We start from the raw sequence: 22940 nt of genomic DNA on the forward strand, positions 1-22940 counted from the left end.
AAATCTCCGAGACCCAAAAAATTACATAAAAATTTCCCAGAATTCAGGGAAACTCTGCAGTTTCGCTCATAAAAGCAAGCCGAGTCGGGGGGAGGAGCCAGCGTGCCAATGGAGCAATAAGGAAAAAAAAGAACTGCCGATGGACCGGTAGGTTTTTAAGCCTTATCATCTAATTATCTGGGCTGGAAATAGTGAAGAACGGTGAAGATTGAATGGGAAACTTTGAGCTACAGAATGGGATTTAAAAGATTAAAGTATTTTGCTGCTTAACGAGTGTATTTGAAGTGGAAGGAAGGTGGCTAGTGGAGAAGTAGCCCCTCCTTGAACTGTTAAGAGCGGCTGTATAAGGAATCTCCCAGACGGAGAGCTTATCTTGAAAGGAATTTTAATTGCAGAGCCATCGTCAGGAGAGATTGATTGATAGCCACCTTTTCAGTAGCAAGTAATAAATCTCGTTAAGCACGGCAGTAAAACCCTTCTGAGCTCGCTGTTTGTTGGATTTGAAAGCAAAACTAATTAGCAGCAGCAGTATTTACAAGCCTATGCCACCCAAAAAAACTGCCCCGGTGGTGAAGCCACGCTGGGTTCAATACGCGTCCAACAATACCATTAAAAGACCTCAAAGAGTTGTTGATCCAGAGCTGGAGACGGAAGAAAAACAAGAAGAATCTGTAATAACGACAAAGGAGTTGAAGATGGCTGCCGGAGCTGGCGTAGAGCCAGCAGGGCAAGGGGAAATGGTGGATCAAATTTCAGCTATGTTGAGAAGTCTTAAAGCTGAACTATTTATGAAAATTGAAACGGAAATTGACAAAAATAATAAGAGGGTGGATAAGCTGGCTGCAGAAATGGCTATAAGAGACAATCAACTAGGCTTTTTGAAGACAGAGGTTGATCAAGTGAAAAATCAAGTTAAAGAAATTAAGAAGACTCAAAATGATCAAGAGGTGAAATTTAAAGATCTAGATAAGAGACTGATTGTTATGGAAGATAACGCACGAAGAGTAAACGTTCGCGTTCGTTATATGGTGGAGAAGAAAGGGGAGGACCTCAGGAAGAATATTCTAAGCTGGTTTAAAGAACTAGTCCCAACCCTGCAATTAGCTGAAGAAGATGTGGAGCGTGCTCACAGGGTAGGGGGTTTCAGAAGTGGTGCACCCCCCAGAGATGTTTTGGTGAAATTTTTAAGCTATCACAAGAAAGAGCAATTGATGAAAGAATTAAGAGCATTGGGTGAGCTGAAGTTCCAAGGAGCATCAGTGCAGGTCTTTAATGATCTGTGCCAACAGACTTTGGAATGGAGACGCAGTGTCAAGATCATAACGGAGGAATTGAAAAAGAAGAAAATTCTTTATGCATGGGGATATCCGATTTTCCTGCGTTTCTCATACAACGGGGAAAATCATAGGGTTTTCTCCGCCCAGCAAGGCATGGAGCTTCTTGAGAGCTTAGGTTTGGGTCCTCAAAGAGATGCTGGTGGCGGTGCAAAAAGCGGTGATGAAGAAGAAAGAGGAGCAGTTGGGGGGGTGGTGTAGATGGTTAATATAGCGATGATAAGAAATATATTAATTAGTTCCTGCTGGCTCTGGGTTCCTGGCTTCTTTCCCCCCCCCCCAAAGGGTAAAAAAAAATGGCGGAAGTATTAGACTTCCGGGTATATATTGGGGGGAAAAGTGATGGGAGGGAAGGGGGAAGTGGGGTGGGAGGGAAGGGTATGTTAGAGGTGTTGTATGTATATGTGTGTATGTTATGTTTTCAACACGATCGGGATCGAATAGAAGATCAGAGAGATGAATATGGATAAGAAGTTAAGGATCTCAACGCTCAATGTCAAAGGTCTGGGGGCAGTCGTAAAAAGGAGAAGGATTGAACAATTGTTAAACAAGGATGGTTCTGATATGATATTTCTGCAAGAGACTCATCAAATTAAGGAGAAAAAGAACGTTATTCGATTGAGATGGCCAGTCTATTATGAAGTATCGTTGGGGACATCAAAAAAAAAGGGAGTGGCCATTTTGATTTCAAAAAGAACTGGGTTTATGATGGAGGATATTAAAAAAGATGAGAATGGGAGATACCTCATGATTAAAGGTAAACTGGAGGGGGAAAAATATACTTTGATTAACATGTATGCACCAAATAATAAACAAAAAGAATTTTATGAGGAGGTATTAAGAGAGATGGAAGAATTCAAGGAGGGGTATGTAATTATGGCGGGAGATTTTAACATGGTTATGGACAATAGAGTAGATAGGTCAAATCCCTCTGAAGCAGAAAAGAGAAACAATGTTACTATTTTAAGCAAATTAATTAAAGAGAAGGATTTTGTTGATTCTTGGAGAGTTCTCAGAGGGGCAGACCCAGGATTCACGTTTTATTCTTCAGTCCATCATACATACTCCAGAATTGATCATATTTTTGTATCTAGAGATTTTGTAACCAAGACATGTAGAATGGAATTAGGGACAATCAAGGTATCGGATCATGCACTGGTAAGCTTAGTTTTTGCAGTTAGTAAGGAATATAAAGAAGCATTAAGGTGGAGATTGAATACTAAGATATTTAAGAATGATAAAGTAATTGAGAAAATGCAGAAGGAATTGTCAGAAACATGGGAAATAAATGAGAAAGGGGGAACAAGAACAGCAGTGGTTTGGGATACCATGAAGGCTGTGTTTAGGGGGAACTGTATTAGGGAAACGTGTAAATTAAAAAGACAACAAGAGGCAAGGCAGGCTACTTTAGAAAAAGAGATAATAAAGCTGGAAAAAGAATATTGGCAAACTAAGAACAAACATAAATTAATAGAATTAATGGCACAAAAAAAGGAATTAGAAAATATTAATTTAGAAGAGGTACAGAGGAATTTAATTTATATGAAAAGGGAATATTTTCAAAATAGTAACAGGAACTCTAAGATGCTTGCCAAACTCACACAGAAAGAAAAAGCCAAAAATGGGATAGGGTTAGTAAAAAATAAGCAGGGTAATGATTGTCATTTGATGAAGGATAAAATAAAAATTTTTCAGGATTTTTTTGAAGAGTTATACAAGAAAAGAGATATCCAAATGAAGAGGATGGAGGAATATGTGGATAAATTTTTGAAGAAAGGATTAGAAAAAGAACATAAGGAAATAATGGATAATAAAATATCGCAAAGTGAAATAGAGGAGGTTATAGACCAGCTTAAAGCAGGGAAATCACCAGGGGCAGATGGTTTAGGACCAGAGTTTTACAAAAAATTTAAAACCTTAATAGTGCCAAAGTTGCTGAAATTATATAATGCAATAATGGAGGGGGAGAGGATCCCAGAGTCATGGGAGCATTCTATAATAATTTTAATTCCGAAACCAGATAAGGATCTAACTCTCCCCGATTCATATAGACCAATTTCACTAATAAACCAAGATGCAAAAATTTTTTCAGGCATTTTGGCTAAAAGGTTAAATAAATGTATAGCTAAATATGTAGGGGAAGATCAATGTGGTTTTATAGCAGGTAGACAGATGCACACATTAATAGGTAGAGTTTTGAGTGTAATACAGGGGATAAAAAAATCAAGGATTAAGGCGGGTATTTTAGCGTTAGATATATTTAAGGCTTTTGATTGTGTGAGCTGGCAAACTTTAAAGTTGGTTATAAATAAAATGGGATTTGGTACTAAATTTAGAACAATAATAGAACAGTTATACTCTAAAAGCACAGCTGTAGTGGTAGTAAATGATGGAATAACGGACAAGATACGACTAGCTAGAGGGACAAGACAAGGATGCCCACTCTCGCCAGTCCTGTTTGTATTGGTGATGGAATTGTTGGCAAATGCAATAAGAGAGGATGAAGAGATAGAGGGGATAGGTAATAGTAATAAAATTAAACTGAACATGTTTGCAGATGATACATTGATGACTATCAGAGATCCTTTAGGTAAAATGGAAAGAATTAAACAGCAGTTGAATGATTTTGAGGAAGTTACGGGGTTAAGGATAAACTGGGCAAAATCGGATTTGATGTTATTCAACTATACTAAAAAGGAAGAAAGGGAGTGGGAAGGGAAGGCTTCAGTTTTGAAAAGCAAAGAGAAAATTAAATATTTGGGTGTTAAGATTACAAAAAATTTAGAAGATTTGGGAAGTGAGAATTTAAATGGATTGAAAAAAGAATTGGAGGAAGAGTTAAAGAGGTATAAGAAACTGAATCTTTCCTGGTTTGGAAGAATAGCTTTAATAAAGATGAAAATTTTACCTAAGATTAATTTTTTCTTTAGAATGTTACCGATAAGAATTTCAGTGATAGAATTAAAAAGATGGCAGAATCTTATAAATAATTACTGCAATGAAGGGAAGAGATCAAGGATTAATAAAAGTAAATGGTATTTAAGCCAAAAGAGAGGCGGACTGGGTCTCCCAAACCTTGAGTACTACTATCTAGCTAATAGGTTAAGACATGTTGTTGAAGCAATTATAGGGGTAGGGGATTTGAAATGGATGGAGGAAAATACGCTAGGGAATATTGAGTTGAAATTGCAAAATGTGTTTTTTAAGCAAAAAGGGAAGGGTAAATGGCTTAATGATTTAGATAACCAATTTCTGAAGTTCCATTGGGAACTTTGGAATAATTATAAAAAGGAATTGTTTTCAAGTAATTCCCCCTTAACACCGGTGATAATGTTAAAGAAATTTCCTGAAAATTTAAAGATGAGGTTAAGCAAAGTTTTAAAAGAAAGAAATAAAATGAAATTAGGAGAGTGGTTAAGGGGGATGAATACAAGAGAGAGGTTGGAAGAAGTTTTGAGAGATTTGGAATTAACGTGGTTAAATTATTTTCAATTAGAACAATGGACTAAAAATTGGATAAGAGAAAATGGAGAATGTAAAGAGAGGACGAAATTTGAGGAACTAATTGAACAAAAAGAAATAGATAAGGGACAAAACATAGGGATAAAGGGGTTAGTGAGTCAAATATATAATATATTAGTTGAGAAAGGAGGGCTGGATAGTGCTGGGAAAATGGTTTGGGAGACTGATCTGAAGATACAAATAGGACAACAGAGGTGGGATGGACTATGGAGACAGAGAGTGTTGAGAAATATGTCAGTAAGAATAAAGGAGAATTATTATAAACTTGTATGGAGGTGGTACTTAACTCCGGTTAGATTAAATAAGATTAATAAACAGTTTTCTGCAGATTGTTGGAGGGGTTGTGGAGAAAAGGGAACGTATTTACATATGTGGTGGGATTGTATACATGTGCAAAAGTTATGGAAGATGGTGTTTTATGAGATTGAACAGATTGTGGGATTTAAAGTAGAAGTTACACCAAGGATTGCATTACTCTCACTGCATGATGATCCTAAATGTAATAAAGAAATGAAAGAATTGATAACGAACCTACTGACAGCTGCGAGGTTGATAGTAACTAGGAATTGGAAAATTACAGGAGATTATTGTATTGAAGAATGGTATAAAGAAGTGTGGGACATTGCTATAAACGATAAATTGACATGTAATATAAAAATGCAAAGAGGCATAGTAAAAACGAATGATTTTGAGAGTATATGGAAAAAGTTCCTGGAGTTTGTATTTTCTAAAGGAAGGGGGGTTCCACCAACAGATGAAACTATGAGTTTTTGGAAACAAGAATGAGATCCCGAGGTGGGGGGAGCACTGTTATGTTTATTATATTATGTTTAATAGGTTAATATTGAATATATGATAGTAAGGTATGATAATATCTTGTATTAAGTGATTTTGATTTGTGTTTGTTGTTTTAATAATAAAAATATTCAGAAAAAAAAAAAAAAAAAAAAAAAAAAAAAAGCAAGCCGAGTCAGGCAAACCACAGAGGTCTGTATTTTATAGTATTGTTGTAGTTACTGTTGTTCCTCACCTCAATCCAGAGGAAGAGGAGGGTAAGAAATATATTATTATTATTATTATTATTATTATTATTATTATTATTATGCCAATTTTTCCTCCCAGTGGACATCCCTATGTTTAACACAACTCAAACTGTACATGCTGCTCTTGCAGGTTCCATCCAGTCATCAGGGGATAGTATGCCCGCAAATTGCATTCAATTATGTTAAAAAATAAAATCACAGCAAATGGCTATATTGCTGTTGATTTCCCATTCTAGTCAATGGGGTAGGGTGGGGTGGCAAGAAGCTTCAGATTTTCTGAAGCAAGATTCTAATTTGGACCTGAGGCAACGTGGCCATCCTCTGAAGTGGCCCGGGTTGATTCAAGCTGCTTTCCAAAGTGCCAATGCGGGATCTCAACTAAATCTTGTCTTTCATTCAAAGTACTCTACTTCCACAGCTTTGTATTACTCTGGTGCTACATCTTATTCCTGCCAAGTCACATTGGATTGCATAATGGAAATGCAGCACCCACCTAGCTATGGCTGCCTAGAAATAAAAGCCACCTGGGAAGCTAAAATTCAAATAATTCGACTTCATAGCCAGAGCTGTTTATCTCTCAGTCATTTCAGGAGATGAGGAGGCCATAATGGCAAACAGCTTGGCTTCAATCTGAATTTGAAGTTGGCTGGAACCTGTTGGCAGGCAGGTAACAGATATCCTTCTATTTTTGGCCCACTTTGCATTATGTAATATACTGCCTTGTTTTTAGAGCAATCTGAATTAAAGTATGCCAAAGTTAATACTGCCAATGGAAACTAAAGAGACTCCCGTTTTCATATACTTCCCTACCCAGTTATCTGTCATTTAATGACACCTTGCCAGCAAAACACTTACACATTTTAAGCAAGGGTAGTCCTATTACTTTAAGTGCATCGCTAGACAGGCTGAGAGTTCTCATCAGCATGCAAGACTAATTTTTAATTGATGCCTATTTGAAGCTGAAATGAAATGTAAACGTTTCCCTACCTCTTTAGTATGGGATTTTGAAAATGTTCATAGTCGGAGGAGCTTTGTTTTAATGACAAAGAATGTAAAAAAATAAAAAAAATCAGCATAGTGTATTAAACAATAATAGAACTAGAATTTAGGGTGTTTCCAGACAGACTGTTCTTAGCATTACCAATCAGCATTACTCCTCAGTTTCCTTACGCAGATGATCACAGCTATTAAGGGCATACTGAGGGGTGTTACCAATGTTGCAGTCCTGAGAGCCCTTGTGCGCATGTGCACACAGGCACGCGCACGCACACGCACACACACACACAGAGTACATGAGCATAATACAGGGTAATCATACCTGTTGTCACAGAGAGTTCCAATGGTGGAGTCTCTGACAAATCCAAGGCCTTGCCAGTGTGAATCCAGCAGGGTGGACAAGAAGGGGGAGTCCTATTTCTACTTTCCCCCTTGTCCCCTGGCGCAGGGGCCACCAGCTGTTGACCAGGAACCCACAAGCAGTGCTCCATTCATGGATTACTTCCACTGGCAGAAGGGGAAGATGAGATTTCCATAGATTTCCCCTCCTCGCTGCAGTCCCCTTTGCCCCCTGAAATTTGCTCCAGAGGCTGGGAGAACATCCAGGAGAGTGTGGGAGGTGGCACCCAGGGAGAATCAATGAAATTGCCACCACCCTCATTCAGTGGAAGCCTTTCCATTTGCAGAAGTGTATGTCGGCATTGAAGCCAGCTAATTCGGATCCCCCCTCGCCCTGCTGTTGCCTCTTTCTTTCTACACTTGTAGATCCTTTGTTCTTAACAGTTAAATTGTGTATCTATAAGACTTAGAAATGCACTTTTAAAAATAAATGCAAGAAATTTATCATCATCATCATCATCATCATCATCATCATCATCATCATCATCCAGGATACCTCAACATTCTTTGCCGGATTCATATGGTGCACCAACTTAATATTTGCCATTCACACTACTGAAATAAAGATACAAGAGGACATACACAGGTTGAAGTAAGGGCTACACAGAGCTGGCCCTACCATTAGACAGAGCGAGGCAGTTGCCTCAGGCGGCAGATACTGGAAAGTGGCAGGAAAATGTCAGAGGAGAGAGCTGTGGGTTACATGGCTTCCCCTGTGCACCCTAGGCTAGCCAGCTGCCTTCAGATTCAGTGCAGGAAGATGTTCCCCAGTACCAATCCACAGTACTGAAATAGGATTAATCTGCTCACCAAGTTGGTTTTGGAACATGAAATGGGAGTTGGTGCCATCTTGTTCTTCACTTCAGGCAGCAGAATGTCTTGGGCCAGCCCTGGGACTACGATATAATTTTACACGGCCGATCAGCAATGTAATTATACTTTTAGCTGCTATTAACTGCCAACTTACTACTACTGATTCAGGGGAGGTCGCCTTACCACCAAAGTGGGAGCTAAGAAACTGCATCTCATGCTGCCCACCCAGGCTTCTAGGCATTGGATCAGCTTTCCAGCTGTTTCTTGCTCTTCCCTGCTCACACATTTTAAGGATATGCTGAGAGGACTCTGTCAACATCACCGGTCCAGAGGAAAGCATGGAGGTCAATGAGTCTCGCAATGCATGGGCTTTGGATACTGCCACTGGTAAATTCTGCTTGAGGTTTAAATAAGTCTCCCTTCACCACTCAAATCCTTGGCATGCTTACCAGCTTAGCTTAAACAAATCTCTCTCTCCCCACCTGCATTATCGTGACCTAATTATGTGCTTAAATCAGGCCAAAAAACTAAATCCTCTCCCAACAGTGAAGAGCAGGCCAAAAATACCTCCATTCTACTCAGCCAATCAAAAGTAATATGAAATAAATAAAAAAAAAAGTTCTACTTTACTCCAGCAGAGCAACCAGCTAGTCCAGCATAGGTTGAAGTAGGAAGGGTGAGGTGAGTACCGCTGCTCAGGATGGGCTGAGAGGAGATATAGACACCATCAATTAATAGTGGAGTTAGTTGGCTGGGCTACACAAGGCCTGAGCTACAGTCTTAATCCAGGTCACACACACAAACACACCTCCTGAATAGGGATGCATAAGAATTTCATTTGTGAGTGGAAGTGGAAGCATTAAATAAGACATGGACACAAGAGCTTGGGTTACTAGGGCTCTTTATTTATAATAAATAGAATCCCTCCCTCCCTGGATCTGCACATGAAAGTGCAGGAATTAAATCCTTATCTCAGGCTGCTTGCCTGGCTTAAGGGCGAGCCAATCTCCAAACAAGGAGTTGGTAAATCTGGCTTCTTGCTTATGTGACGCTCTGCAAGTGTGGGGAGGCCCCCCTACAACATCCCCACCCACTGCCATAATGACAGCGAGTAGGTGAAGACAGGAGGGTCTCCAAAGGCACACCATATCCTGACACGTGAGCTGCACAGCCTGCGAGGAGCAGGTCCTCCGGATATGCCGATCACCTAAAAGGTGCCACAGTGCTCACCGTCCCTATCTAATACAGTCAATTCCCGCACATTTCCTGCCACAAATTAACCTAATTATACACCCTTCCAGAATACGCCACCAGTATGAAGTAGGCAAAAACCATGAATGGAAAAAAATCCTACTTCGCCCTTCCTCCAAAGGGAGCGACTGGCTAATCCCATACTGGGAACAGGGCGGGAGGGTGGGAGACGAAATCAGAAGAGGTCGAACCTTGGGCAGAGCAGCCTTTTATAGCCGCAACCCCGCCCTCCTCCATGTGGCTCACGTTCTGAGCTGTGTGATGCGTCTCCTTCCTGTTCCTCCCACCTGCAATGGCAGCTGTCCCACCCAAACCGTTGGCTGGGTGGGAAGCGGATTTCAGATTGCAAATCTCTCGAAAAGGCTCAGTTCACAAGCCCAAATGTAAAAAGGAGTGCATGTTTGCAAGAAATGTTTGCAAATTTCTGGATTTGCATTTACATTCACAAAATGCACACTTAAAAATGAAGACATTAAGAAATGCACACTTTGTAATGCACAAATTCAAAATGTACATTTTCAAATGTGTATTTAAGATGCACATTTTTTAAAAAACACATTTTTACTTTTTAGTTCATGGGGGGAAGTGCATAATTTTAAAAATGCACATATTAAGAAATGTACCATCTTTAAAATAGACTTTTAGAAAAAACAAAACTTACAGAATTTGCATTTTTCAAAGTGTGCATTTTTTTAAAAAACCAAGTTTTTAAGAATTCACATTTTCATGCCTCAGTCAAGGAGGGGGGAGTGCACACAGTATCCCCATTTCAATGAATGACGGGGGGGGGGGAACCCACACAGGTCTCAAATGAGAATGGGAGTGAGCCAATCTGAGCTTTGAAATGAACTTTGGGGGATGTTGGCAAGCTCAAGCATCCCTGGTTTTTCCATCTCTATCCCTGAGTACATCCTGCTCCACCCTCTCTCCAAGGGGTAAAGGCGAAGCCAGGTGCCCCCCATTCCCACTATCCAGCAGGCAAAGAAAGGTCATTCTTATCTATGGTTACTACGGGGGCTATACATGAATGTTATAGCAACTATTAATTCAGCATCATTTTCTGGATTTATGTCTCCTATTTCCATTTTATTCCTCTTCTAAATATGAAAGAGGTTAATGGAAAATCTTGAGATAAGATAAACAAGAACAAAATCCCTGAATATAGTGTCTTGGTGATTATCTATGAAATATAAATGTACCTCTTCTGAAAGATGGGGGGAAAAAACAGGAAGAAAAACTCGAACAGTTAATGATATATTTCCTCTCCAAAGGATCATAAACTCTATCTAATCACAAATCAATTTGAACATTGGTTTATTAGATAAGTCAATGACTGGATAAAATATGCAAATCCAGTAAGTCGGATAATCAATCACTTTATTTTATAAATGGCATCTTTTATTCCTTGAAATGCCAAAGATGCTTTAAAACTAGTGAAACTAATCAAAACAAGAGACATCAAAGTGATTCATTTTAACAGTGGGATCAAAATCAGATGGAGGGTTATCATTTTCCATAGTACATCAAGGGTTTAATACTAAATCTGCTCCAAAAAGAAAGTCCATTTTATTACTGAAGATTCAGTGAAAAGGATTATTGGTTAATATAAGGGGAGGGGGGAAGCAGCAATCACCCAAGGTTCCTATGTCACCCACAGATATGTATGAAGTGAGCTAATTGATACAAAATCAATAACCTTCATAACAAAAAAACAATGAAAATAGTTGGTACACCAACACTGATACTGTAAAATGTTTTAAAGAATTTGAAGTGACTGTGAGAACAATCAAAAAGAGAGAATAAGGGAGCAATCCTAAAGCTAGCCAAAGTTCCACCATTGGAAGTGATGTAATTGGAGAGGGAGGCCTGCTGGTGGAAAGGGAGACCTGCCAATAGAATAGTACTTACTCTGCTATACATAAATCTCTGCAGGAATAGATGTAACCTAGCATCCATCCAAGCAAGTGGGGAGGGAAGTTTGGCAATAAAAGTAAGGCAAGTGGAGGAGGAAGTGAAGAATTACCGCTAATGGAGCAGGAGGAACCAAGTGGAGAAAACAGAACCACCAGAGATGGTTGGAGCATGCAGAGGCAGGGTGGAGGATCACTGCTTTTCGAGTGGCTGGAAACACCAAGCAGGGAGAAAAGAACAGCTACGGTGGGGGCAGAGAAGTGCCAGTAAAGGTATTTTGGGGGAGGGGATTACACTGACTAAATCCAACAAGTTTTCATCTAGAGCCAATAGAAGATGGCAAAACAAAACATGCCAGGCACACTCAGCAGAGCAATAAAGGCCGCAACATCACCAGCTTCCCCTGTAAGGACTCCTAGGATGAAGTTCTGCTGTCAAGGCCCTTGGGATATATGTCAGTCAGGGGTTGGAGGACTAAGGGTGGGGGGAGCCTTGGGAAGCTGAAGACCTTCTGTTGGAGGTAACTTGGGTTAGAGAGCTATCAACCCACCATGGCTTATTTTCAGCATGGCTTATCATGACATCATGCAAGCTGGCCCTCTCTGTCACTGTTTCATTGGTGGTGAAAACCAAAGTACAGTATTTTACAAATGGGTCAGAGGTGGTCAAGCATCTACAGGATCCTAAGCACACCTCAAACAGCCCTCCCCAAACAACCACTCCAAGCAGGCCCTAATCTATGCCACCCCGGGAACTGGCAAAATTAATTCCATCCCGTGTGTTGTTACAACCGTAAACCTGCTCAGTCTGAAAGTAATTGCAGGTACAAAACCTCCCACTGGATTAACAGCGTGCAACATCCTGCCTCCTTCCTGACGTGATCCTAAAATAGCATTCTTCAGATTAGCATGGAGGACGCTGAATAGTTTTGGCATTCACATAACACCCACCATCAGGTGATTACTGTAGGAGCTGTGACTATAGGCATTGGACTGGATCTGCCTTCTGCAAGAGAAAAGGACCTTTGCAAGAGGAAGGGTCCCACTCACAGCAGTTCCTATCAACTACACCATAACTCATCGCATTCAGTAGGGTAGCTTTTTCAGGGTCTGGAGAGTCTGCTATGGGAAAGGAAGAGCAGGAAATTCCACTTCCATCAGTGCAGTTGATCTGGCATAAATCTGAATCCAACCCATAGTTTTAAGCAGAGTACTGTTCTACCATGAAACCATCAACTTTATGTGCAATTCTGGAATTGCATTTGTATCCTCTGCCTACCAATGGTACAAGTGTACCATTGAATGAGCCTTATAAAGAGAATACAATTTACATTTGAGGTATCATTAACTTTAAATCTGTGCATTTCTGCACGATCTGCCTAGTATTTTGTGAATCATGATTCCTTTGATTCATTCTTGTGATGTGGCATTAAAAAGAGAAAATAAGAAAAACTAGCCTGTATTTGGCATCATGCCTAAACTAATAGTGGTGCCAAATGAAAGCCTGTAAAAGGCCAACAATACACTTTTCAGGCTCATTCTCTTGGATAGACAAAAAATTCATTTGCATGTGTGTAAAGTGCTTCTCCAAAATCATTACTCCTGAGGATGGATTCTCCAGAATCTGATCCTTTGTATAGTAGAAAGGGCAAGGAATTCTCTTTTCAGCATGAAGATGGATTGTTGCCTTCTAGCATTTTCTGGTCTGGGATTTTTTCATTTCCAGCTGCTAACCCAAGATCCCCTGATCGTCTTTATATGCTTGGGAACAGACTTTCCCTTTTTTTGATAGATTCTATGGTGTGTGTGTATGTTTGTGGTGGTGGTAGTGGGCAATGAACATGCAGTGAAAAATCTTGCCAGGGGCAAAACTGAAAAAAAAAATCTAAAAAAAGGATAGGAAATATGGTTGAGGATAAGTGGAGGAAGGCAACTTAAAAACATTCCAACAAAGAAATTCCACTACCGTACTCTGTATCTCTAGAGAGGCACTCCTGCATCTCCAGGTACTGTTACCATACAACCCCCCCCCCAAACAAAGCTCGAGTGTCCCCTTCACAAACACACCCAACAGACCTAAATCCGTAGCTAGGCAGAAGTATACCCCACCCCCTGTTTAGAATATAACAGTGTAGTCTTATATCAGGAAGCAATTTACTAACACCTCCCATTGAGGGATATCACTGCAATGGCCCCAGCCTATCCACATTTCCTTGTCTAGGAGCAGAACTCTGCCCAGGGATTCTTTTAAGGTAAACCCACAGTGAAAGTCCTATTCATCGAAATCTGATATCAAACCCCACAACTGTATTTTAGTCCTCTTTTCACTGTCCAGTCTGCTGGATCAGGACAAAGGCCTATCTAGCCCAAATCCTGTTTCCTACAGTGGCCAGCCAGGTACTTATGGGAAATTCACAGGCAGAACATGAGAGCAACAGTGTGCAGTTGTTCCCTAGCAACTACTAGTCAGAAGCATGCTGCTCCTAATTCCAGTAGTAGTATATAGCCATTGTGGCTAGTAGCCATTTTTCCCAGCTCCTCTTTCATTGATTTGTCTTAGGGATGGGCTAAATCCCCATGCACTGCTCAAACACTGCTCTCTGGACACCCACTGCTTGCCCAACCCTGGTGGGCATGCAGGGTAAGCCACCAGGTAGTCTGCAGACACCTGGCAGGAATTTATGGCTTCCTGCTTTTCTGTGAACCACCATTTTGTGCAAAATTGGAGGTAAGTTATTTATGGAAATTACTATTTTGCACAAAATGGCTACCTTAAATTGCACCATTTGCCCATAATTGCAAATTGTAAATGGTCTAGTTAGATAATTTACACTTGCAATTTTGGGCAAATAGTGCTATTTATGGCTGCAATTTCAAGCAAAATGGCAATTTGCATAAATAGCCTACCCTTCGATTTTCCCCAAAATGGCATCTCATAGAAAAGCCGGAAACCACAAGCTGGCCTGGCTCAGCATGCGCCAAGTTGGGTAAGCTCAGGGACCTGCAAGCTGGCATCTGGGGTGGGGGGAAGCTGGCAAAAACTCACTGAGCTCAACCACAAACTGGATTCCTCCAACATCCCTGTGTCTTATGCCCTTTTGCAAATATCTAACTTCTGCAAGTGAATTTTATCATTTAACTATGCGCTGGGTGAAGGAACATAGGAAGCTGCCTTAGCCTGCATTGGTCCATTTAGCTCAGTACTGATGACACTGACTGGAAGCAGCTCTTTGGGGTTTCAGGAAATTCCAGGGATTGAACCTGGGACCCTCTACATGCAAAATGTGTGCTCTACCACTGAGCTACAACCATCTGCTCTGAATCTCTCACCATTCATTTACATTGGATGACCCCTGGTTCTAATATTGTGAGAGAGGAAGAGAAACTTCTTTCTATCCATTTCCTCCACACCATGCATAATTTTAAATGACCATGTCCCCTCTTACTTAACCTTTTTCTAAAATCTTGTAACTTTTCCCACAGGGCTGTTGCTCCAACCCACTGATTATTTTTGTTGACCTCTTCTGCACTTTCCCTTTATTAAACTACATCACCTTTACCAATTTGTTGAGTTTTGATGACATTTAACGTTTCTTTTTCTGGCATTCACTCTAACCACACAAATCACCCATTAGAGAAAAATCTTATTTTATCCTTATTAAGATTGTGGCACTAATCTGAAGAGAGTCATCAAAATCTGAGGTTACTTCTGTGTCTATCTTGTGTGAGACAACGGAGTACAGTAGTGTTTTTTCTTTCCTCTCAGTCCCCAAAAGTATCTGCTTAATTTCTCTTAGAGTCATTTTCCTGTGCAGTTAGCTATTAAAATTCTAATTTCTCTTGGACAATTTATTGCAGAAAATTCATTAGAGATCTGTAATCTATCATTTCCTCTCAACTTAGTGGGGACACAGAAAGTTTATGATGATGATGAACTCCTGCTGCCAGCTTTTGGTCTATTGATGTGCATCAGACAGGCCCAAAGATCAGAGCTAAACTGCCCCCACCCCACAAGATCATTTCTAGTGCTTCTTGAGGCAAAGTGGGCTTCCTTCCAAAGTGACCGGAACTGAAGCTGAACCCTGCATGAGGCTTCATTCATAATTCAGCTTGGGAAAGGCAGAGTGCATGTCTCCCAAAATAGCATTTTGCTTTTTGTTGTGAGGGGAGGAAGGGGTACTGAATGACTGACAGGTCCCCTTTTCATACAAATTGCCTTGAATTGTTTTTCAGTCATCATATCTCCCTACTCATGCAGTAGGGAGTTCTAAACCTTTGCAGGTTTCTTTCCTTGTACACAGCTCTAGGATGCCGTTTTCATTCAAATTGCCTCAAAAAACATGGGGGCAGGGAGGGCTACTATGCCTGCAAATATCACTCACTTTTGACAAACGGGGGGGGGGAGTGATAGCTGCTTAAACATTTCCCATGATAGTCAACGGGAGGTATGAAGCCTTGGATGTCTAAATCTTGACAAGAATTTGGTATCCAAGTCAAAGCAGACGGCTTCCGAATTGATCCAAGCAGAACCAGGCCACTTTCCAAAGTGCTATATCAGGGTCTGAGTCAAATCTTGTGGTCAGCGCACACCTCTACTCTGGTCATATCAGAAGGCAAAGAGCATCCATGTTCTTATCCAAGGCTGCTTGAGATGTCTGCTTGAGAAGCCAAATTATTATTATTGCCAGGTTTTGGCATGTCCTCTAATTTATCAGTAAGCATGCTCATCATGCCTTTGTCTTGGGTTCTCTGCCTACTTAATTCTCCATATATTCCTCCCAATTTGCTTGAATATGCCAGGGAGGCCCTACTTTATATGGCTCTTTAGAAGACAGACCCCCATTCATTGAGTGCCCAGTGTATCTGCTGGATAGATTCCTCCAGCCATCCCCCAAATACTGTGACTAAAACTTTCATCTGAAAGAGTCCTATGAGCACACAGCTGAATGCATGAATGGGAATTCTGATCGTGAAGGTGAGCCCTACACACATTAGAGCGGTACACATGGGACTTTTCTATATGAGGCTGTTAATCCATTGCATCTACTTTTAGTTTCATCACAGAATTGAGATAAGAGCACACAAAGACTGTTTCCTTTCCTGCTTTTCTTCTACCTATCCTCTAGGTAGCACTGTGGTATAGTGGTGTAGTGCAAATACACAAGTGAAAAAGCGGTTTCTTTCACAATACAATATTTTTCCTCCTCCAAAAATACTTGCCGGAAGTGCTCTTTAGACATAGGCCATTTCTACACCGGCCTTTCCCTCCAGGATTGTCTCTGGATCATTCCTGTGCATCCAAATGCCACACAGGGGATCCCGGGAGCAGGCAGGGACAATCCCTCCATTTTCCTGGGATAACCCTTAGATGTAGAAAGGGCCATAGAAGCAAAAATAGAGGCTCACAACTGTGAATATAGAATGATGAATAAATGCCTTATGTACAAAAGCTCATACAGGGCTCTTTCAGACTAACACTGCACATGCAGCTGCCAGAGGGATGAATCCAAATGCATGGTCCCACTATTCACTCACAGATTCACTGAACCTGTGGAGGCTTTTCTTCTGAACAGCCTTTCTGACTCCATCCTTTACTTCAGCGAGAGTGCAGAGGAGGTCTTCCTCATGGGCAGCCCTCAAATACAAGAATATTCAATAAAACTACAACAAAAAACAAAGGAGCCTGTTCAGTCCAAAGTCCATGTAGTGCAGCATCCTGTTTCTCACAGTGGTCAACCTGCTGCTTCCTAAGAAACATCTAACTTGGCTAATCTACAGGTGAAAACATTTCTATTTAGGAGTGCCTTAAATTGCATAGGGCCACACTGATTGGTTAATTTGGCTGTCTCAGCATAATATGTCTGATGCTGCCAGTTGCTTGTGAAATTATTATCTAGATTTATTTATTTTTACTTTTTTGCATGAATATTGTTTGACTGTACATTAATATTTTGTATATCTTCAAATGCCATCTGGGGGTGGGAGGGGAAGAGAGTTTAAAAATAAAATAAGCATTTTAAAGAATAAATGAACACATGCAGGCTTACTGACTATTGGCATATAAAAATGTAATAAATAAATAAATAAATAAATAAGCCCCAAGTGATAAGTGGAACACAGTATATTTATTTGTGCAATGAATGCACCTTTCTGAAGCTACCTTTAGGATTGGGGAGAGCCCTTCAGGGAGAGCCACTGTGTTCTCCCCTTCTGGTATCGGTAGTACAAGGACATACGTTTTCTATTTTTGTACAGTGCCTAGGCACATACCAAACACTGTGTATTAGGTAGGGGTGTGCACGGACCCCCCGCTCCGCTTCTCTTCCAGATCCGCGATTTGTGGATCGGGCTGCTTCGCTCCGCCCCCGCTCCGCCTATGTCCGCTCCGCTCCGCTGCGGAGCTCCGGATCCGGATTAGAGCTCCGTTTTCCCCCCATAAGCTTTCATTAAGCTAAAAAAGTATACAACTTTTTTTCTGTTAAAGTTAGAAACCTCAAGTTTGGCACCATGACACCTCATGGATGTATACACACGCATGCCAAGACTCAAAGCAGTCCCATCATCCTCTGATTTTTGGGGAATTTATGAAAATCGGGCACCCCATTCACACCCCTTTCGATAGCTCTGTTAATTTGCATGTTAGAAACCTCAAACTCACCACCATGATAGCTTATCCAGGGATACACATGCACGCCAAGACTCAAGGCAGTCCCATCATCCCCTGATTTTTGGGGAATTTATGAAAATCGGGCACCCCATTCACACCCCTTTCGATAGCTCCGTCAATTTGCATGTTAGAAACCTCAAACTTGGCACCATGATAGCTTATCCAGGGATACACATGCACGCCAAGACTCAAGGCAGTCCCATCATCCCCTGATTTTGGGGGAATTTATGAAAATCGGGCACCCCATTCACACCCCTTTCGATAACTCCGTCAATTTGCACGTTAAAAACTTCAAACTCGCCACCATGATAGCTTATCCAGGGATACACATGCACGCCAAGACTCAAGGCAGTCCCATCATCCCCTGATTTTTGGGGAATTTATGAAAATCGGGCACCCCATTTGCAGACGTGGACTGTTCTCTGACATTTGGACAGATAAAAAAAAGGGAAGTGGGCACACTCACAGATGCCATCTAGACCCACAATCATGCCAAGGTACAAGGCAATCCCATCATCCCCTGATTTTTGGCGGGGCTTAAACCTGCAGACAGCTCAATGGGGCCATTTCAAAGGAAATCCCAAGATGCCATGAATTGGGGAGTAGAGATCAACCTAAATATGAATCTTCTTCCACACTTGAAAAATGGATTTGGAACTTTCAAAAGTCTAATTGAGCGCAGGAAGGACTTCTCCCCTGAGTCAAAGCCAGACACAAACCATTCCTGCGAGGTGGGCAGGGGAGGAGGGAGGGAAGGCAGGCAGGCAGCAGACATTTCTGGGGGCATAAGGAAGTGAGCCAAGGATAAGCCAGTAATGCATATAAAATGCAATAAATAAATTAATAAATAAAGGAGGGGTGGAATTAAAAGCAGCAGTGTTGCTGAATAAACAACAAGAAGAACTTTTTAAAAAAGGCTATATCTGTCTTTTACCAGTAAGAAGCGGGGGGGTGGACGTGCCCAAAGGGGGAAGCATCTGCCAATTTGACTGGTCCTGTCTAGGTACACGTCTTTAAGAAGCAAACACTCACTTCAACTCATGATAGGCATTGCTTCACTGGGTTACTCTTTGGAGGGCTCTGATGGCTCTCCAAGTACAGGAGAGTGAGGGCACGTCCACATGCCCTAGGGGAGCTCATCCCCTTGCACCACATGTATTCAGTTGTTCCCCAAAGTTAGGGTGGGTAGTACTGCTGTGTGTTTCCTATCTGTTAGTATGATTTCAGGTTGTGTTTGTGAATTTGGTGGAGCTACTGTTTTAAAAAAAACACTGGGAAAACTCCGTTCAGAGTAGAAAGAGAAGTTTCCCAGAATCCCAAGTTATCCATTTTGCCTATCCCCTCCTCCAACTTTTGGATCATGTGATCATGACCGGGAGTTGACTCTGCCCCTCAGCAATCAAAAAGGTAATCTTTTCCCCGCCTTTACCCTACTTTTTAAAAAATTCTAGCAAGCGAACCGCACCACGTAGAGAGCTGAGAGTAGTCTCAAAATGACCCCCAGCCATGACTCTCTAAGCACAAGAAGTTTCAGAAAGATAGCTTCAAAAACAACACAGTTGTCCCCTTTTCTTTTCCGCAATGCAATCCTATGGGTGAAATGTTTCAAAATGGCGATCGGATCCGTCCGCGGAAAGAGGATCGCTCCGAAAATGGGCGCTTCTCTTCGCCTTGCTTCTAGTGGTCCGCGGTCCGCTTCTACTCCACCTCTGGGCAAGGCGGAGCAGGCCAATTCGCTTCTGATTCTCCGGTTCTAATCGGAGCGGAGCACATGCCTAGTATTAGGCACTTGTATAAAGAATATGTGATACAGTTGTGATGATGATAATGATGATGATGATGATGATGATGATGATGATGATGATGATGCAGCATGGCTTATATAGTGTTAGGTTCCCTCCCCATCCTGCTATTCTGAGTGTGAGTTATATGTTTAATAAAATGAAAATGTAGTTACATGGCTTCCCTTAAACCTTCAGCTAACATTATCTCATCAAAGCTTCTCCAAGCATATTTGCATTCATAGGAAAGACAGTCCAGGAGAAACAGGTGATCATGGATCAATAACATTTCTTCATTGAAGTTATTAGCATTGAATCAATGCTGGCATCCTTAAAAGGCCATGCTGATACTCCAAAAGGGAGGCCTAGAGTGATTGCTCAGCATTTCCTGGAATGTCATTTGCCTAGAGTTTAAAAACAAACCAACCAGTAGATTCAGAAGCTCTTCATGTGGAGTTTTGAATGAGTTCCAGAAATGGTTTAATTTCAATCTGCCACTGTGATGCATACGTGAGGATTATATGGAGTGGGGTAAAGGCAGAGATTAAATGATAGCTGCAGATCCCATGCACAGCTGGAATTATCCCGTGCAGCTGTGTCACCAATATCAGAGGATTATTTTCCATTTTTCATTAGCACTGCAGTCATCTGCCTTCTGAATGCACTGTATTATTTATTATTGAAGAAAGGGATTCTCTCATAGAGCTATCTTAGCTAGCTGGTAAATGGAGATGTGGCAAAGTACTCCCTCCGCCTCAAATTCTTTGAAGTGTTCCTCAACTGCACTTGGGCTACAGCTGCTTGGGCGATTACAGAATAATTAAGAAGCTGACAGATATTGTCAATTAGAGTGACTTAATGTAACAGGGGAAAATCAAGCGCTGAGCCTCCCTTGCCAACATGCTCAGCCCCACACAAAAAACTAGAAGCAAACCCTGATATCCACCTCATTTAACCTTAGTGCTGGATAAGGTGCTTTTACAAAACGAGATGGAATTTGGCTCTGAAACAATTTCTATCAACCTTTTCATGTAAGAATCTACAAAGAACAGTAGGCAGTTAGCCAGGCCTCCTGGGGACAGATAATAGAAATGCCTGTCAAAAACAAGAAGCTTGGCAGTAAAAACAAAGTCCAAAGAAGACTTGGAGGTTTAAGGTCATTTTCTTGGGGGAAAAGACACTCAGTAATGGTACAGAGTACCTAATGGAATTGTGGGATAACTCTCCAGGCAATGTTTCAATATAAAGGAGGGTAGGCAGGTGTAAAGAAAGACAGAGGAAAACGTGATTTAAACTGAACTCTTCTTAGCTAGGGTGACCATATGACAGGAAAACTCAGATTTGTCAGGATTTTTGGTAACAAAACTGGGAAGGGAGGAATTATGAAATTTGAAGAAAAATCTGGATTTTTCCCATCTTCCCCACCCAAAGGGCAACTCTACTTCTTACAGCTCTGTCATTTTTAAAGGTAAAGAGATGAAACTTGGCACCATGGTACATCTTACGTAGGGCTTTAGCCACGCCAAGTTTAAAGCACATCCATTCATCAGTTGATTTTTTTAAGGATTTTTTTTTAAAATTCAAGGTTTTAAAATTATCATTTTAAAAAACTGCTGAAGCCATATCCTTCAAGCTCTGGTTGTCAAAACTCCTCTTTGGGGTTTTGCACCTTGAGCAGTTTCAGTCCTTGGGATCAAGGGGATTTCCAGTTTTTAGCTAAGAAGTGCTGGGCGAGCAGGACACCTTTCCTGTTGCAGATTGGGTGGGCAGTTGGGCACCTGGAGCTCAGCAGAGATGAGGCGTCCACAGATCAAAATGTGGGAAAGGAGAGATCAGTCAAAGCAGCCCACAGGGCAAAACAGAGTGGGCCAGAGGGCTTTTTCTCCGAGTTCCACATCATGGGTGATGAAGGGTCATCCTCAGAGAAAAACTTTCATGATCAACAGTGAGGTGCCAGTTGAGAGAGAGGCTCTCATCTTTATGGATGTCCTGTTGCTGTGAATGTTGGAACCTGGCATGTTGTTGCTTCGCTACCCCTTCCCTTCCAGTTCATTTTGTTCACTTGTGAGCTAGGCTCTGTCTGCACTGCTGGCATGCAATGCAAAATGTCTGAAGTGTGTGTCAAAGAAAAATAGATAGATTTGTGGCTTTGGCTGGCTGGCATATCTCTTAGAGACAGAGTTAGACTGAAGACATAGCTGAGCCCTGAAAGGCTGGCGTGCCACACAGAGGCTTTCAAGAGCAAGCTGGCCGGTAGGCAACAAGACAAGTCCCGTTAACAGCAGCAACAGCTTTGTTACAAGGTAGCTTCTGTGTGCAGTACTGACTCCATTTTGAAACAACCCAAAACCCCACCTACAGACTGAGAGCATTCACAAAAGGCCTGGGTCAAGTAACCATTTCCTGATAGACTTCTTCAAATGCATCCCCCAGAGACAAAGGTAGGGGTAAAACTAAGCAGAATATGAATGTTGGATGGCAAGAGTCATACCTGGTCACACACATGCTAATGCAGCCCTGTTGCTGAACTCCAGGCTGCATCAAGTACAGCCATCATCCCAAATCACCCTCTTTTGTTCCCATAGCAAGTAGATCTTTAGATAAGATCATACAAAAACCCTCAAGTTTGGGGGAAGAGGCAGGCTAGCTCTCTCTCTCTCTCTCTTTTGAACCAGAAACACAGAGCATACTACACATTACAGCTTGCGAGAGCAAGCTGCCATGGGTGAGTGCTTTGCCTCACTGTATTCTTTTCCTCTTCACCTAAGACCAAGAGTTGCAACGCTCCCCAGTTCTGCTCTACAGGAAAGGGCTGCAGCCCAAGGAAAGGTATATTGCCTTTAAAGATTCCCTCTACTCTTTCCCCTGCTGTCTCTGTGTGTATGCTCTTAATTCTCAAAAAGTCTATTTTTCAGTCTTGAAACTGCTTCTAAGCCTCTACTTGCTCAGCTAATTTCCCCAAAACTAGCTTCTGCCTTTGTATTTGTTTCAACCTCAATAAATGTGCCATTGTGGCGTTATCCCCTTCAGTGCTGTAAGTTTCTTGAGTAAGCCACAGACACTCTATTGCCAATGTCAAAAGATTCCTTATAAGCGGGTGTAAGTCTCAATAGAACGTGTGCAAGTTTGTACACGGGTCTAATGAGAGCACATCACGTAACAGCTTGCAGCGGAGTGAGGATGCAGTCAGAAAAGATATTTGAGGGAAGGGTGCAATGTATCAC

General features: G+C 41.5%; 1 protein-coding gene across 1 annotated transcript in view; it reads right to left on the minus strand.

The window, feature by feature from the left end:
- Positions 1-22940, minus strand: part of ANO3 (anoctamin 3) — a 211067-nt gene that overhangs the window by 170937 nt on the left and 17190 nt on the right. The window lies entirely within an intron of this gene.

The sequence above is a fragment of the Elgaria multicarinata genome, chromosome 2, assembly GCF_023053635.1.
Source record: "Elgaria multicarinata webbii isolate HBS135686 ecotype San Diego chromosome 2, rElgMul1.1.pri, whole genome shotgun sequence".
In the NCBI taxonomy this organism is placed as follows: domain Eukaryota; kingdom Metazoa; phylum Chordata; class Lepidosauria; order Squamata; family Anguidae; genus Elgaria; species Elgaria multicarinata.